The 17614-nt window shown below is 35.1% G+C and overlaps 1 protein-coding gene across 3 annotated transcripts in view; it reads left to right on the top strand.

Moving 5' to 3' along the window:
- Positions 1–517: 517 nt before the first annotated feature.
- The window catches only part of LOC129573890 (dentin sialophosphoprotein), a 68026-nt gene continuing 50929 nt past the window's right edge, over positions 518–17614 (top strand). The window contains exon 1 of one of the 3 annotated variants that reach the window (XM_055455036.1): positions 518–788. The gene's annotated coding sequence lies outside the window, so the exon portion shown is untranslated. Of the gene's footprint in view, positions 1776–17614 lie in introns of all 3 variants that reach the window. The other 2 variants (XM_055455034.1, XM_055455035.1) reach the window with 2 other exon arrangements.

Here is a 17614-nt window from a genome sequence, read left to right as displayed (position 1 = left end):
GGATATTCTGCCGAATGCGGAATAATGCAAAAGAACCGAAACGATGACGTCGATTAAGCATTTGAATATGACGAAAATCGATATATTGTCACCGCTTGAAGCTCATGTGTGCTGAGGCAAAGCAACAGATATTGCGAAACAAACGAACGACGAACATAGCGGTGTGAGAGCAGTGAGCCGCATGTCTAAGAAAACCATACTGAAAACAAGCAACAGTCAATCGTGCACTGCATCGAACACACGAAAACCGTAGCACAGCACAACTGATTGAGAGTGGGATCAAGAGAGCGACGATTTTATCACGCACACAAGCACTGAACCACCATCGCAGCATAGCGGCATTCAGACCAAAACACGAACATTGCAAATACCGTGTGCTTCGCTTCTTTATCGTCTGTTTTGGCCTGCGTGTATTTGTATGTATTGTATTGGGAATGGTTTGCATCTCTGTCGCACGCTGTCGACTTTACCGTTGCACGACATAGCTGGGCCTGTGCAAAAGTGAGTAGAAAATGTAGCAGTCAGACAGCGGTAGCCGAAGGGAGTTCGAAAACACATACACAACATAGCATAGCACAGCAAACCAAAACATACTCAGAGCACACATCAAGCGTACGAAAAAATCGTCTCGTATTTACACTTGGTTATTGTCATTTTTTGATACAACTGTTCAGTCGGATTTTCAAACTCGCACACGTTGTTAGCCGTTTTCACTTTCGACGGCAAGCCGCTTAACAGAAATCCATAACATAATTTTACCGTAGCTCATGTAAAACGAACGGAAAAATGTACGAATTCTACGTGCTTTTATAAGCAAAGAAGAATCATTCTTTTCACATATTTTTTTTTTGTTTCTGTGTTAATTTTTATTTAAGAGAAAAAAAAAATTTGTTAACAAAATCAATCAAGTTGTTCTTGCACCCAGTTGATAAAAATCGTAGATTGTTGTGTTATATTTAAATTGAAAAAAAAAAAACGAATTTGTTTTTTATTGATCGTTGATTGACCTTGCTCGCTGCCACTACACTTTGTCCATACATTTGAATAGATTTCTATAATAAATATTGACAATTTCATGAATTTATAAGAATAAAATTGTTGGTAAAAGCAAAATTTAATCGGACATACGCAGCTTAAAGAAAGCAAGTGCAAATGGTCTATTCATTGAACTAAAGCCAAAATCGAACTTTTGATATTCAGACAAAAATTGTGCCGAACATTTTTGTAGTGAATGTGCAAAATTAAATTATTCGAACGAAACAGATCGAGAGAGAGAGAGAGAGAGAGAGAGAGAGAGAGAGAGAGCGAAAAAAAGAAGCCCTTTTCAAGTGCAGTGTGTGAGTGTGCGTTTCAAATTTTAATATTGTATAGTGAATTGCCAGTCCAAGCAGAAAAGTGATCAACCGGAAAAAAGAGTAAAATTTGTGCTGCAATCACGCGCCACTTCCTAATTCTTTGTATTGCATTCTCTCAAATCGATTTGGTTTTTCTACCCAAGAGGGAAAAATCAAAACAATCGAAAACAACAAACGAATTAATAAATCAATTTTTCGACGGTTTTTATTTTAATTGTTGTTGTTGCGAAATGAACATTTTTTGTGAATAATTTTCATCATTACATCGCAAAGCAGTCAGAGGACGACGACAGAATAAAAACCAAACGACGCTACACTGAAATACAGTGTGCAGTAAAAACAGAGAAAAAAAAATTTGTTCAACGCAAATTGTGTGCATACAGTTATAGCTCTGAAGACACGAATTCAGCTAAACCGGAGGTAAAATTACTCATTTAATCATATCAAGATTGCAAGGCATTTTCATAATTATGATTGAAAATCATTACGATTCTCGAATTCATTGTTTCGCTCACCATCACCCAGACAACTGGGAACCGAAGACAATAGGCAAAAAATGCATTCAATTGATATATTTTTTTTCTTCTTTTGATCAAATCGCATTGTAAAAGAAATCGGAGAAATGTATGAAATGATTTCAAATTCGATGGATCAAAAAGTCATAAAAAAGAATTTTGATGAAAAATAATGAAAATCCATGTTGCAAAAACTCAAAATGCAATGCAATGCAATGAATATCAATTTTTGTGTATGAAGATTTTTGTTAGTTCCAACTCTAGATTGTTCTGTAAATCTAAATTTACCATTTTAAAATTTAAATGGAACAAAAAATATCTTCTAAAAACTTTGAAGCAAAAAATATCGACTTAAACGTGAATTTAAGTCATTACAATGTTTTGTCATAATTCAACAGAACTATCCGTTCATTAGCTCGAATGCAACAACCACAACAAAAAACGATCAAACTGTAAATTTTGCTATTTGTCTGTCATTATTATGGTCTGCAAGCGGCAATTTCGATGAGCGATCACCTCAAACGTTCACAATTTTTGCCACACTGAAAGTTGCTTCGACGATGATGTGTGTATCTCGAGTTATTTGTGTGTTATTTCATTCGATTTTTATCGGCTTTTGATTTTACCGCGAAAATCATGAGAGTTCTTATTCACTCTATCTCTCTATCAACTTGATTTATCAAAGTTGTTTCCAAAATGACTTCTATTTTTGCAGTGTTTTATCAATCCATAGTGTTCGGTCCGTTGGCCAACAAAATGCCATTCTATCTCGTCTTGTTCGCTCGTTTCGTTTGAATCTTTCGCTTGCGTAGCATTGATTCAATCAACCTTCATAATTCCTTTGGTTTACCTAGCAAAATATGCATCAGGGTTTCTTTTTGGTTGGCTCTGTGTCGTGAATGTTTTTAGTGATATCGCGCACCTCAATTCGATTGAAAAAAAAACCTATCAATTTGGCATTAATTTCACCAAGTCTCAGTTCCATTTCAAGCAATTTAGTGCGAGATCGAACCGTAACGTCACGATGCAGCCTCTCTTTTTCTCAATTCGTTATTTCGATGGATGAGATGACGGATAATATTCCATCTGTTAAAGTACATTATCACTTAGCATATATTTTCTCTTTCGTTGGACTGTGTTCGGTTGGTTCATTTTGCGGAGTGAAGTGTGTGTATTGTTAAAGATGCGAAGAGCATGAATGTGAAAGAAAACGAGAATGATGTCGTAAAATCGAGTAACCGAAACTATCGCCAAATAAAATATCGAGCGAGCGACAGTAAAATCAAATAACCTGCACGAAGTTTTTCAATAGATTTATTTCAAGATCCGTGACATGTGTTTGATCAGTTTTGAACATTTTGTTGTGATTTGTGAAGTGTGCACGCCAATGTGGTTATAATTTTTAATTGACCCGAAAGAAATGTATTGTGTTGTGATTTCATGCGAACTAAATCGATTTGACTAATCGATTGGCGGTTTGAGTACACACACACACACACACAAAACGCGCAAACAAACAAACAAACGAAAAAATTGGTTCGGAGATAGTATATTTCGTTGATTTCCTGTGCGAATGGAGCGCTTGACCGCGCTTCTCATTATTATCGTTATTTCTTTTTTTTCGGAAGAAAGTGAATTTTAAACGAAATGCGAACCAAAATAAATTTCGTTGGATTGAATGGAGTTGGAAGATGTGCGCAACTGCTCACGAAAATGATGAAAGTGTTAAAGCCATTGATTACCAACAGTCTCGCTTATCATATTAATTTTGAGCAATATCGAATTTGGCAGCTACTTAAACGGTATGAAAACGACAGTTATTCTACCGAAATGACTGACAATTCAATTTCGCATTTATTAAAAAGACGATGACAACAACAACAAGAAACAACCACCGTTGAAAACACAACGACTGATATATGCTCACACAATTAAAATACGTAATCTTTTTTTCCTCCTCACTTTGAATACTGAAGGCATTCGCATGCGACTGTGACCATAATTCAATAGAGTCCAAGACCATTCTGAAAAATATGCATATTACGCCCTAAAAAAATGCCAAGCGCGAGAGATAATAGAATGATCGTTCAACGAATGTGTATGCTGCTAACACGTGAGCTCTTGGAAATTGAATGCAAAGAAAATAATTGTGTAAACAAATCAAATCTGCGAATCTATTTATTCTGCGTGTACTTGCCGCTGCACAGCATTTTCCATGCGAGATTATTTCGCTTTCAATGCGCCTGTATCTCGTCTTGTAAACCATCTTCACGTCTTTTCAGCGCATGAGCACATATTTCCTTAACACAATTAATCATGCATCCGTGGACTACATTTTACGTTTATTTCTTTTTCTTTCGTTCATTCATCGCATACACGGTGTGTGTGTGTTTTTTTTTTCGTTCATTATTTTCTTTCTTTCGTCTTTTACTTATTTGTGTGTGGCGGATTTTGTTTTTTTAGTGTAATTTTTCCTAGGTTTTTAGTTTGTGCAATGTGTTGCCAGTGTTTTCAGAGTGTCTTAAGTGGTCAGTAGAGTATGTTTTTTGTGTGAGGTTCATTCATATGGAGTTTTATGTAGGTTAAATTCATCGAGGCGAAACTATTGTTTTACAATGGCTGTGTGTATCTATCACGGATAAAGCTTGCGAGGGATTTACTTACATGCATTTGGCCATGCTGCATGTGTATTGTATTCGGCCACGGAAACATTGGCCCGATAAACAAAATGAATGAAACATTTTTTTTCGGTTTCGTTGTTGAATGGCCAATGATTACGCGTCTTTCAATCCCAAGCGTACGCAGTTCGGAAGTTGTGACTTGGAAATCATTCGACATTATCGTACTTCTGCACCCGTGCAATCATTTCTCTTTCACCTTCGCCGAAAAAAAAATTCATGAACAACGTGACTACTACTAAATGTACGTATGTATCGATTTTAATGCCGATTAATTTCTATCTCATCGCCAAAAAAAACTCCGAAGATTTCATTCAGCAATCAAATATGGTTCAGACTTATATATATTTTCGTGACTAATATTTCGTGGCAGTGTCTTAAGAGAAATCCAAATGCGTTAAATTTGTATGTGAATATATTAGCTGCAGATTTCTCAGCCTTGATTTTAACGGTTGTTTCTTGTCCATTCATCAACATTTTAAATTCTATTCTTTTGCATTTTGTTTTTTTTTACATCGTCGATAATTAGCTTAATTAGTAGTTTTCTAGGCTCATTGAGGTCCATGTAGATAAAACTAAGAAGAAAAAAAAAATATTATGGGCACTTTGTGACAAGATCATCTCTGACCCTACAGAAGGACCGCCGTTGGTGATATTTTCGTCGCTGCCAGTCAAGTACACATTGGCCATTAGTTTGATAGAATACCATGGTGACGAATGATGTTGATCACACGGTAGCTTAATGGTTCATCGCCATCATCATCTCTGTAAAAGTAATTAATTGTTCAAAAGAATCGCATAGTGATTGAAGGCCAATAGCACGAGTATTAAACCAAAAAAAAAAACAAAAAAAAAAAACAACACTCAACGAAAACAATCGCTCTTTGTGTTTTTTCACGTGTTTTTCTCTACGATTTTCTGCTAAGTAAAGAGGAAGGTTTTTTTTCACTACAGCTCCGTGGTCAATGCATTGCTGACAATCACACACTTTCGATTTTACAATTATGAAAACATGTCTTAACGGTATGGCAAACGGAAAAGAACAAATTATATCCTTTGAACAATTTATTAATTGCCGTTCATTTTATATTTTAGTAGTTAACTGCATTATTCATTGAATATAAACTATTCCTCTTTCGGCAATGAATAGAAAACCCCGACTTTTTCTTTTGCGATCTTGGCCTAAAGTATGGCTGTTGTCTCTGATGACACTCAAATAATAAAACCGGTGTAGCAAGCGTTTCCATGGATTTGACACAAATTTATTGATATGATCAGCAATAAAATTGAATGCAACCACACAGTGCAATGGATTTTTGAAACATATGTAGCTCGTTTTGAAGCTTCCTAATTAACATAGCTGAAGGTTATATACGACATTCTGGGATAAGCGCCCCCTTTTTCGCATATTATCTTGTCTTTATTTGTTGAACAGAATCTGACAAGAAAAAAACTGATAATCTGAATCGTTTTTACTACCAAACGTTTACTTAAAAATTACAAACATTTTAAGAATGCACTTTAAACGTCGAATCTATTTTGATTTATCGTTAGGTGTTTCAAAATTAAAAACCAGTTGTTCACTTTTATCGAAAAGCCACTAATTGTCGTTCGATACGAAGCGTCAATTTTCGATGGAGTAATTTCTTTTCTTTTGTTTATAAGTTGTCGTTGTGGCTATTATCGGCCCATTAACACATTCGCGAATGCCGCTTGATCGTTCACTTGTTCGATTGAGTGTGCTCACACACAGGTGCACTGCATCTGTTAAAGATGGCTCTATTGAGAGATGAGCGTTACATAGATGAGCAAAACAACGAAATAACGAATATCTTTTGTTATTCAAATGTTCGAGTATTGTTGATGCGTTTAACTTCGAACTTAGCTTAACCTACATTTACTCTTGCTAGTAGATGTTATTTTGTGTGCTACGATGTGTGTATTAGCTGCACTTTTTTGTGAATGCATACGAGTTGTTTTTTTGTTGTTGCCTTCAATATTTTGAGCGCTTCTTAAGCGCGTGTTACATTTCATATTGCGATATTCGTTTTGGATTTTTTTCGGTTTTTTCGCGTCTTGTGTATTGTATTCCGATTAACATCTGACATAATCATCATCATCTCCAGAAGCAATATTTGTATTTTTTTCTTAATGAACAAAACTTCACATCGCTCATAGAAATATGATACGTTCAAAGTCGTTATAATCGGAACCACGGATTCATCGACTAAAATAAGCCTAATGAATTTCGCAGGAGAAAAAAAAACCACATAACGCAATGATGAACAATTTCGAAACAGATGCATCACGCCAATATTAAAAATCATTTGTGATCGATAAAGCAAATGCTTCTCATTTGTTGATTTACTACGAGGATTTTATCAAATCGAGATAGAGCGAGAGAGGAAGAGAGCAAGTGAGCGAAGAAAATTGTTTCTCATTTGAAGCCCATTGACACATTAAATTCATTCGCAATAATTCATCTTGAAAATTGCTCGTTTAGTCGAAAACTGTGGCGGCACCACCATTTTAAACTATTATATAAACTCTAATAATTCATAATGAGTTTCGATAAGTCGAGGCGGCGCGCGCACACGCGCACATACTACTTGAAATCCGGTGGTCATTTGCTTGCGTTTTTAAATCAATCACAAGAAATTGATGGCCATAACTGAAGCAGCCAAGTGATTAACTACAAATCGATGCGATGCGATGCGATGCGAGAACACAGAAATAATGAAATATACTCATTACGATATCATTAAATTCAATGTAATACACATGCACGGTCGCCGATACGAGCCGAAACAAAATAAATTTCATGCAAAATTTGATTAACAAGTCTAATTGATTTTCGATCGGAAATTACAATTGAGATTGTGCAAGATCTAGATGGGTCTTTTTGTTTTCATCGCCATAAATGATAATCATACCGGTAAATCATTTAATCATTCATCAAATATTCCTCTACCCAAAGGTATTGGATATAAATCAAAGATTACAACTGTTTCTAAACCAAAAGAATTGACATCTGAAACCTGAATGGAAAGGCAAAGAAAAAAAAAATCGATGCCGATTTCAAAATGCACCAAGCCGGTGTGTTGTTGCCGTGCAAAGTGTTACTTGCCTTCGATCGTATAATTATGTGTTTTATTTATGTTGCAATTCTACCAGTTTGTCTCTTATTCCATAGATTCCAAAGTTCTCTCACTCTTGGCCATTCTTTGCCACACTCACATTCATTTCTAACAACCGACCAGCTGATTCAGTGTATCCACTCTTTTTCGCTTCATTTTTTTTTTCTCCAGTAATGTGGCGGCGACGTTCTGCCGATCAAAATCAATAGCACATCTTGAGGAAACGGAAGAGATATATGCAAATGTTTTCGTAATTTTCATCCGTGATAGAACGAAACAAAACTAGTTTTGGGTTTCTGTTTGTTTTCCGAATTCTTTTCGGCTTTTTTCCTTCTTTCACATCTGAATAGAATCTTTTAAAATGATTAGAAAGAGCGGTTTGAATTAACATAATTGATGGCTGCGCTCTGGGATTCCCGTAATATTCATTTCTCTCTCCTCTTTTTCTTCTGTTGTTTCTTCGCCATCACCCATCATTCATTCCATCGTACACTTTGAGGTGAAAGAATTTGAACGTGAGATGTTGGAAACCGCAAAATGGAATCAACCGTTGCAATAAGCTCGACAGCGAGCAATTGGCAATGCTGTTTTGAAAATTCACTTTAGCGATACCAAAACGCATGCCTATTGAAAAGCATCAAAATCATGCGCATGGCGAGGTGGTGCAATCGATTGCACCAGGCGACCGAATCAACCATATGATTTTAATAAGTGATACGAATCTAAATGGGCTTATAATTAAACAGTAACAAAACACATACAGTATGATTATAGTGGTTGCCGTTATATTTTTTTTTCACTTCGCGCTCGCACAGCACGCCAATTTTTATTTTATTTTTTTCTTCTTTCCTTCGGTAAAATGCATTATCGTGTTTTCCATTTTGTTTGCCTGAATTAGATATTATATTATAACATTTACATAATTTGTTTCGCTTTTTCGCTACTCTCTCGTTGCTTGTTGCTACAGTGTGTGTGTGTGTACATTTTTTTTCTTCAATTTTTCGCTATTTTCCTTCTGTTCAACTGTTTCATATGTGATTTTTGGTTTGAAGGTGTACTGAATGAGGTAGCTGCCGCTTGTTTCGTCTTTACAATCATGGCGAACGTAAGAAAATATTAAACATTTCTTTTTTTCGGTTTGGATATTGTTCGCTCTCATTCCTTAACTTCAGAGCGTTCAACGCGTTGTGTTGAATGCGAAAGAGAAGCGCATATGTATATATGTCTAAGTATAAAATAAATATCGCTATGTGAACGCTTAATGCCTGCTGATTAATATTACTTTGGGCTCATGTATTTGGTTTTGTTTCTCTTCTCAAAATCGTGGGCACACACATATGCAAGCCGCGTGAGCGCTATTTACTTTTATTTTATTTTTTCGTAAAAATTTGAATATGTGCCTGTAGCCAAGAGCACAATGTTGCTCTCTCTCTCTCTCTCTCTCTCACACACAAACATACTACACACTGTGATGAATTTTTGCAATGGCATAAACACAAAAATATGCTCGTCTTTTTACGGCTTTTTTTTGCTCTATAGAAAAAACGTCTGTACTGAAGAACTTATATGTGCTGCAGATGCTTAGGACGATTTGAATGCTTCACTTGATTTGTGCTACACTTGCATTCATTAAAACACCAATATTCTATCGGCTATTTTTCTACTTCAAATCGAGACGGTGTCGCTATTTTAATGGTTTCGGCTTTTCGAATGCAATTTCGTACATCGAAATGTTGTGTACGTGCAAACTCAGACATTATGTAAGACCAGAAAAAAAATCATTTTCGAGCTCTTATTCATCGGTTATCTTTATTTTGTTTTGTTCAATACAAATGCAAGCTATTTAAATGCATGCAAATGTCTAGGCAATACAAAATAAAACACCGACAATAACAATAAGCACCGCAATGGCATCGATAATCTCAAATTTATTGAAAATTACTCACACACAAACACACATTTGACATCACCGGCATTCCCTTTTTCTGTTGCTGTTTCTCGGTTTTGATGACTTTAGCTTGTCTTGAAAATTGATGACTCAACTCTAACCATTAAATGACGTAGTGCCTTCGAGTTCGAAATGTTTATTTTACACCGATGCTAAATTTTTGACCCGGTACAATACCGTTAAAGAGTCTGTTTATTATTTTATTTGTTTTTTTTTTTTTCATCGTATAAAATCAGCATTTGTATTCTAAATCCCGCTGTAACTAATTAAATTCGTTTCAGTCAATTATTACTTCATTTCGCTTGATTCTGTCATCAAAAATGACTCTCAAGAAGATCATTCATGGTTTGAATGCACACTGAAGTCGGCAAAAAACCGAATTCAACCATTAGGAAAAACAATAGAAACGTCCATGCACAGCAGCAAATGAAATTCGTATGAAATTTCATCGTTTACATTTTTTTTAGCCCGCTTGCAGCCAATTTCTCGCTATTCCATAAACCAATTCATAAAAAAGAGCTTGATTCATGGCGTATGTTTTTTATGAAGCTAACAGCTTAAAGCTGCAAGGAACTTGGGCGAATTTCAGTGAATCAAATGATAGTGACATCAAAATTGAAAACAAATCATAAAATATTAAAATGTTTTCGATGGAAACGTGAGTTAAAATCAAATGATTGCCGTTAAATTCCAATGAAACAGCATATTTTTTTCCATTCGCATAAAATCCGATTATTACGAAATTACGTTAACGAATCCTATCAAAATAAATGAATATTCTGATCGTGTTCTGCTGTTATATTGTGTGTATGGCCGGCGGAATTTTCATCAAGCCACAATGTAGGAAATGCAACAACACCCAAATACCTTGTTTGCTACCGTAGTGCATTTACCAGCCATTTATGATAAAATTGCCAATACACTCGACTATAGTCGGTTTAATGACATTTGTGCCGTAGAATAAATGTCTGTTGTCAATCTGATCATTCCGTACTGTCCAATCTCACGACCGGCTATGTATGCGTATACGCATTAAGTGCTGCATGGATCTTTAACTTCTGTGTTGTTGTTTTTTTTCTGCATCGTTCTGCTATCGATCCAGTTTTGGTCGATAAATGCACACATGTCTTTCAAGTCACATGCATTGAATGTTGCGTGCAGACATTTTGGGCTTTGGCAAAATCAACAAATCAAATTGAAAGAATGTTGAAGCAATAAAAGGCCAGAACTGAAACTGGATTCAATTGATTATTTTGACGCACATAAAACAGGCGACGAAAAAAAAGAACACATGTACCGAGACGAAAGAGTAAATACCACATACAATTTAGATTCGTATTGGTTCATCCTTCATTCTGCTGACTTTTTCTCTTTCATAATCAGACAAAAAATACGTTATGTGTAATGAACCCGGATTCGAAAACGTAACAAATAACATAGGAAGCGATAGCATCAAACTTGAATAGAACAGTGTTATAGAATATATACAAAATTATTCAGCACAATTTCAGTTGAGTTTCGGTTGCCGCAGACAGCAGCAGAACACAAATGTTATCTGTTCGGCGTAACCCATTTAAATTCAATTTCTTCGTTGTGGTTGTTTTTGCCAAGTGCCAAGCCGCACACGTTTGAATTTCCATATGTATCCATGACGTACGATCAAATGCAAATGATGATATTCCAAACGTATATAGACAAAACACAGCTGATATTTAAACGATTGGCGCTAAAGACGGTAGGTATACCTGCTATTGATAGATATGGAATAATTCTGACATGTTGAAGGCGTCTTCCTATTCTGATTCTATTATTCTTTTCGGCAAATGTTTGACGATAAATACCATCATTGGTTACATTCTGGAGTAAATGGAGACTATGTTGCTTTGATTGTTTAGAATTGTTTTTGCTGTTGTTCATTCATTTGCAATGCTTTACAATGGCATTAAAATACGCACCGTCAGACTGAGACGATCAGTCAAAGCGCGCATGAATATAAACATTACACCTTTTTTTCAGCACATTTACGGTTTGAGCCATGCCAATTGACGAATTTCATTATATTATATCTAAGCTCACCTTTTCTGTGAAGTGTAAGGTTTTGAGTATGAGCGTGCGTGTGCATTTTCGTGAGAAAAACAACCTAGTGTTCCTAAAAGAGAGAGAGAGAGAGAGAGAGAGAGAGAGAGAGAGAGAGAGAGAGAGAGAGAGAGAGAGAGAGAGAGAGAGAGAAAATGAATCCGGTTTGAATTATGGATACAAACAAACCAATTTTTTTTCTTCTTCATCTTCTCTCATTCGCGAAATTCATTGACGAACGACAGAGGGAAATGTGAACTGCCTTTTAACAAATGTAAAGCAATGCCACAACATATTTGATTAGATGACAACAGTGAATTAGTGGCTTGTTTTGATTTTGAATGCTCTAAAATATTTCATTTCATAATTTTTGCAATTTTTTCTTTATCAAAAATAATATTTCAAAACAGTCGTATACACACAAACAATCACAAAACGTTGCGAACCGGCCAAATTTTCGACTAAACTCGACTGTAATTGGCGGCAAGGCAAACGGTTGCGCTTTTTCTTCTACTGGCAAATGTGTAAAAATCCACACTTCGTATATATGTTTATTTCATTGGAATAGACTTTGCCGGTGAAACTAGTCGAGTATCTATTCTTTGTCTCGTTCAATGCAAAAGTCGCTCAACTTTTTGTTGCTTCTGTCCAATAGTCAGTATGAGTTTGTCTAAAATGAAAAAAAAAAGTCTCTTACTCTACATTTCTTTATTTATTTACTGCGCGCGCCTAATGTTCTTTTGTACGAGTTTTCCTTTTCTTATGTGCGCTCGAGAGACTTGAAAGTGAAATTCAATTAGGTAGACTTTTAAATGTGATTTTACCGTCGAAAATGTGTTGCCTCCACGAAATGATCGTGTAAGACGACAACCAACATGCACCACCAATCAGCATTTGATTATGTTTTTGATTCAAATTATATTTACATTTTATTTTGAAATAATTTTTTTTCCAACGAAATCCAATTGAAGCAGCTCATTAATATGAAAATACATGTGTTCTTTTGTTGTACATAGCAAAAAAAAAATTAATGTTGACCAGGAGAAAAGAGTTGTAAAAAGAAAATCGGCCAATGTGGAACACAGCATCAAAACAACATCGTGTTATATAACGCACGTTTTTCCGTATAAATTATCTCATTTCGAGAGCCATCGAAACAAATACACAGATCATTAGCATGGATGAAAAATTGTTTATCAACTATAATTTTTCGATGCAATACACCAACAGCAGCACAACATAAATTTAATTTTTATTCCAAATTCCAAATTCTTCGAGCAGTTCAGTGTTTGCGTTGGAATGATGACATCTTATTCTGTTCGGCATAAATTATAATGACGAAAATTGAGTGATGTGATTGATACGAGTGTGATCATAAAATTTAGGAACGTAGATTGATTACATCGAAAACTGTCCAAAGTTAGAGACGATTGACTATATTCGATCATGTAGATGTGGTCTGATTAGCATATGCATCATGTCAAGTGTGCCATTTTGGCATTAATATGGTAATCCATTTACACATTCTTCTGATGTTATGACTGAAAAACCCGGCGAACTTCTAGCATTCCATCATTTTCATGCTGTGTTACAACTATGTTCGATTTTTTACGATCATCTGAATCGTCGTTACCATTGTGGTTTTATGATAATTGAAGTTTACAATTACGACATTTATAGGGCAGTTATGATGGATTTTCGTCCATTGATAACGTGGTGGGAAAAATGGTAAAATTATTCTCTCAATTTTAAACTAATAACCCAATCATTTAGTTGAAGTATCAACAAATTTATGTAACGTGATACTCGACAACGGGATCTCACGCACATTTTTCGATGATTTATCATTTGAAATGACATAACGCAAGTGTTTCAGTAGAGACTGGAAGCAAATTGGAAGAAAGGGATTGCATTTTGCTTCTAGAAAAGTGTACATTTACGTTTTGTTTCGGAGCTTCGAAAAACATTTAGGTATATTATAAAGTGACCAATCGTACTGATTTTAGCAGTACAGTACTGATTTTGAGCGTATTTTTGACGACTTTATCAGTACGTACTGATTTTCACTGATTTTCAATTCTGTCCTGATTTGTACTTATTTGTAGTTATTTTTCAATGTTGATTCTTTATTTTTTTTCATGCTTCAAAAATTTCGACGAAAGATGTAAAAACGACGAATGTCGGGCTATTTTTATACGTCAGCATTAATTAATCAATTATCAAGGGGGACAGTACTAGATTTGTATAATTCAATTAATGCAATCTAGTACAAAAATAATCCCAAATAATCCTTCGGAATTCTCAATAATGTTCAATAATGCTATTCATAATATCAATAAATAATAGCGAACTATGGTCAAGTAATTGATGCTTGCGTGCATTTGAATGCCTTGAAAACAAAGTGGGTCGATAGTAGATATGAATTGGTGAGACCTAGAAGAACACAAGTTTAACAAACGTCGTAGCAATAAAGAGAAGTATATTTTACTGCAACTAACAATGGTTGAAAGAATGTATGTTCATTATAGGCAGGTCGTCCCGGATTTTCACGATTTTCGCATAACTGATAAGAGATAATAACTAGTTGTCTTCGGAAAAGTTGTAGTACTTGAGATCCTCTATAACATTGCTGAAGACAATTATCTCTTATCTCCTATGAATTGGACGCAAATCAAAAATATCGGCCTATGGCATGTTTTTTTTATCATCCTTCCCGTTTTCTGTGAAACTCATAGGAGATGAGTGAGAACAGTCTGAAGAAAGTTGGGAGAGGCCTCGAGCACTATAAATTTGCTGAAGACGCCAAATCGTTATCTCTTATCAGTTCAGTGAAAAACACGAATTTCGTGGTACAATTGCGATTTTTTGCGTTTTTCGCTGAACTGATAAGAGATAACGACTTGGTGTCTTCAGCAAATTTATAGTGCTCGAGGCCTCCCGCAACTTCGCTTGTAAAGGGATAGCTATATAGTAAACTGTATAGTAAACTATAGTGAACTATATAGCTATCCCTTTTCATTTGATATTTTTCCGCTCAACTTTTCTGTTTTACATTTTCGCTCCAAACCATTCATTTCAAAATGTTGTGATGGACTGAATCATTTACCATTCTCAATCACGAACAATAATTTTCGAAAATCGTTCAGACGATTTAGTTTCAAACGAGATTCGAAGCAGAACACATCAGCCGAAAAAACAAGAAGACAATTTCTGCATTGATTTTAATTTACATAACATTATTTTAGCATATAAAAATCAACTCATTTCATAGAAAAATCTACTAAGTTCTTATGTGAATGTATGTAGAAAATGTGTTTTTAATCCGGAGCTCGCGAAAAAAATTCTCGTTTATCCAAAATGTTCCTAATCAAAAACGCACTGACGTTCGCTGCAATATATGTCTTCAATATAAATATGTATAAGATTGCAATAAATTTATTGATTTTATGGAATTTCCAATGTACTGATTTTTCATACTGATTTGTACTGATTTTTTAAAACGATTTTTGGACGATGTACTGATTTCCTGCCAAAATTAGTTGGTCACTTTAGGTATATTGATGACACATCCATCCATATGGACTTTTCATTGGTGTTTTTCCCTGGAGAAAGACTATTGAAAATAGAATAAAGAAAAGTCGTGATATTGAAATATACCGTATTTCAGACCTACTACACTGTATTCTACCGTGATGCACTTTTGTTACCCACTTCACCGTATTTCGAATGAGCACTCAAACTGATTCCATTCTCTAGATAGTGTATATTCTTGGCGCCGCTTAAAAATAACCTGCTGGATTCCACAGTGTATGTGTTTCATGTGAACCAAAGCATTTTTCGACCAATAAGAATGAAAGCACCAAAACATGTGTTTACACATATAAATCTCAGCCATGCCATTGGTGGCCTTGTGGATAATATACGGTGATTGCTAGTCTACGACTAATGATTAAAACAACAGTCAAATACTAAGAATAGACCGGCTGGTAATTTCATCGTGTGAAGAAGCTGAGTAGGAATCATGCTTAACTCTCTCTTTGATACGATCACCCATTCATTAATTCACATCTCGTAATTTTGTTTTTACTTTCAGTTTCATGTTCAATCTCGTTCTACATTTTCGGCCCAAACGCCGCCAATGAACATTGATTCATTGACTTGAAACAAATGAAAAACCATACACAGAATTGGAATTTTGATTTGTAGTTCGGCCTTGAATAACGGCACATTGACAACTTCAGATGCTCAATGCTATTCCGTAATCCAACCAATTACCATATTCTTATGATGATTTTTTTTTCTTGTTTCGTACATGAGATACATCGAAAATATACATTAATTTTCTTCATAATAATCAAAGTCGCATTGACATTAGGATTTGACATTACATCGTGTTTGATCAAAAATGTTGTGATTGAGATATATTTGGTTGTCTGTCAATGTTGAAGATTCATGATGAACATGGCGTTTCATAGTCATAACCTGGAAAATTTACGCATTTTTTTTCTTCTAAAAATTAATATTGCCTGTTATTTATCTATTGTGGCGAATCTATCGAATGAATTGGTTGGATTAGTAAAAAATCTTTCTTCACCCTTAAAAAATCTTTTGTGTGCACCGATCTAAATGCTTGTTTCGATACCCGGTTCTCTTAAATAATACTCTTAATAAATAATTTAAATGTTCTAATGAAAAAAAATTCATTTTTACTGTGTTGATTAATTTAGATGAAATGATATTCTCACAGAGAGACAACCAATGGCGCTGTTGACATTTACCAATATTTTTTGTGATATCTGCGATTTTTAAACGTTCGAAGATTGATTCTGGCGCACAAAAACCATTAGAATTCCGAACTGAATAGAAAAAGGAAATGATCTCATAAATAAATTCTTTGAATTAATTCATCTTTTTTTGGGGCAACAAAAGAATTAAAGCAAGAGTAGCAGAAAAAAAACCAGAACAATTTGTATTGAACCGAATGTGTAGGAATGTGAATAAATCAAGATTACGGATGCTTTAGTAGTGGCACGCGAAAACAAGTCGCTCACAATGGTACACAAATATTTGTTTCCATAACAAATTGTAGTTCGCCGACGAAATTATACAGCTTGAACATTTTAAATTGCTTAATGAAATGGCTGCCATAGCCATCTAAATTCCATTAGGGAGCATCATCGTCTTACGATCTATTTTGATAAATCCATTTAAATGGAATTGAACAACATCCAAATTTAAATGTTGTTCGACCAATTGAATAATGCTGCTGAATCATTTTTCTTCCTAGCACATACACGAATGATAATGAAATTGATTAGAAAATGTCATTTGAAAATAATTGGCTGTTGAATCCGAACACAATACTTTGTGAAAACCGCAATAATTAAGCAAGGCTTCTGAGAACCGCAACCAAAACTCCCCAATTACATTCCGTGCAAACGAAAAATCGAAATGCGTAAATTGGCTGACAATGAGACACCGTGCGATTTCTTGGTAAAACATTACATTTGGCCTAAAATGATTTGTTTGCATTAATAAATCAAGTGACTGCATTGCGACACACACGCTCGCACATTCCGATTGCCTTAACGCACGATGACGTATTGATTTGGTTAGATGCATTTTGCCTATTTGGTCGTAGCTCTTTCTCTCTCTCTCACTCCCTCACTCTCTTACTGTGCTCGGGCGGTTCTAGTGATACTTGTTCGCGCAGATCGATTACATTTAATATTAATGTTTACTTATCCGATTGCTTTTTTTTTTCATACAAATGGTTGTCGTTTTTTCATGTGCGCATTTTTTTGACTGTGTTTGGCTCGGGCTGAGTCTTGTTTTGAACGCGGAAAAATGCTATTAAATTAAAATATTTTTATTACATCGGGTCCAAATTGAGTACTGCGTTTCT

The sequence above is a fragment of the Sitodiplosis mosellana genome, unplaced genomic scaffold (genome assembly GCF_009176505.1).
Source record: "Sitodiplosis mosellana isolate CC-2019 unplaced genomic scaffold, AAFC_SMos_1.0 Smas_scaffold_6150, whole genome shotgun sequence".
NCBI classification, from domain to species: domain Eukaryota; kingdom Metazoa; phylum Arthropoda; class Insecta; order Diptera; family Cecidomyiidae; genus Sitodiplosis; species Sitodiplosis mosellana.
Note: the sequence above shows the minus strand (reverse complement) of the source record. Positions and strands in the feature narration are given on the sequence as shown.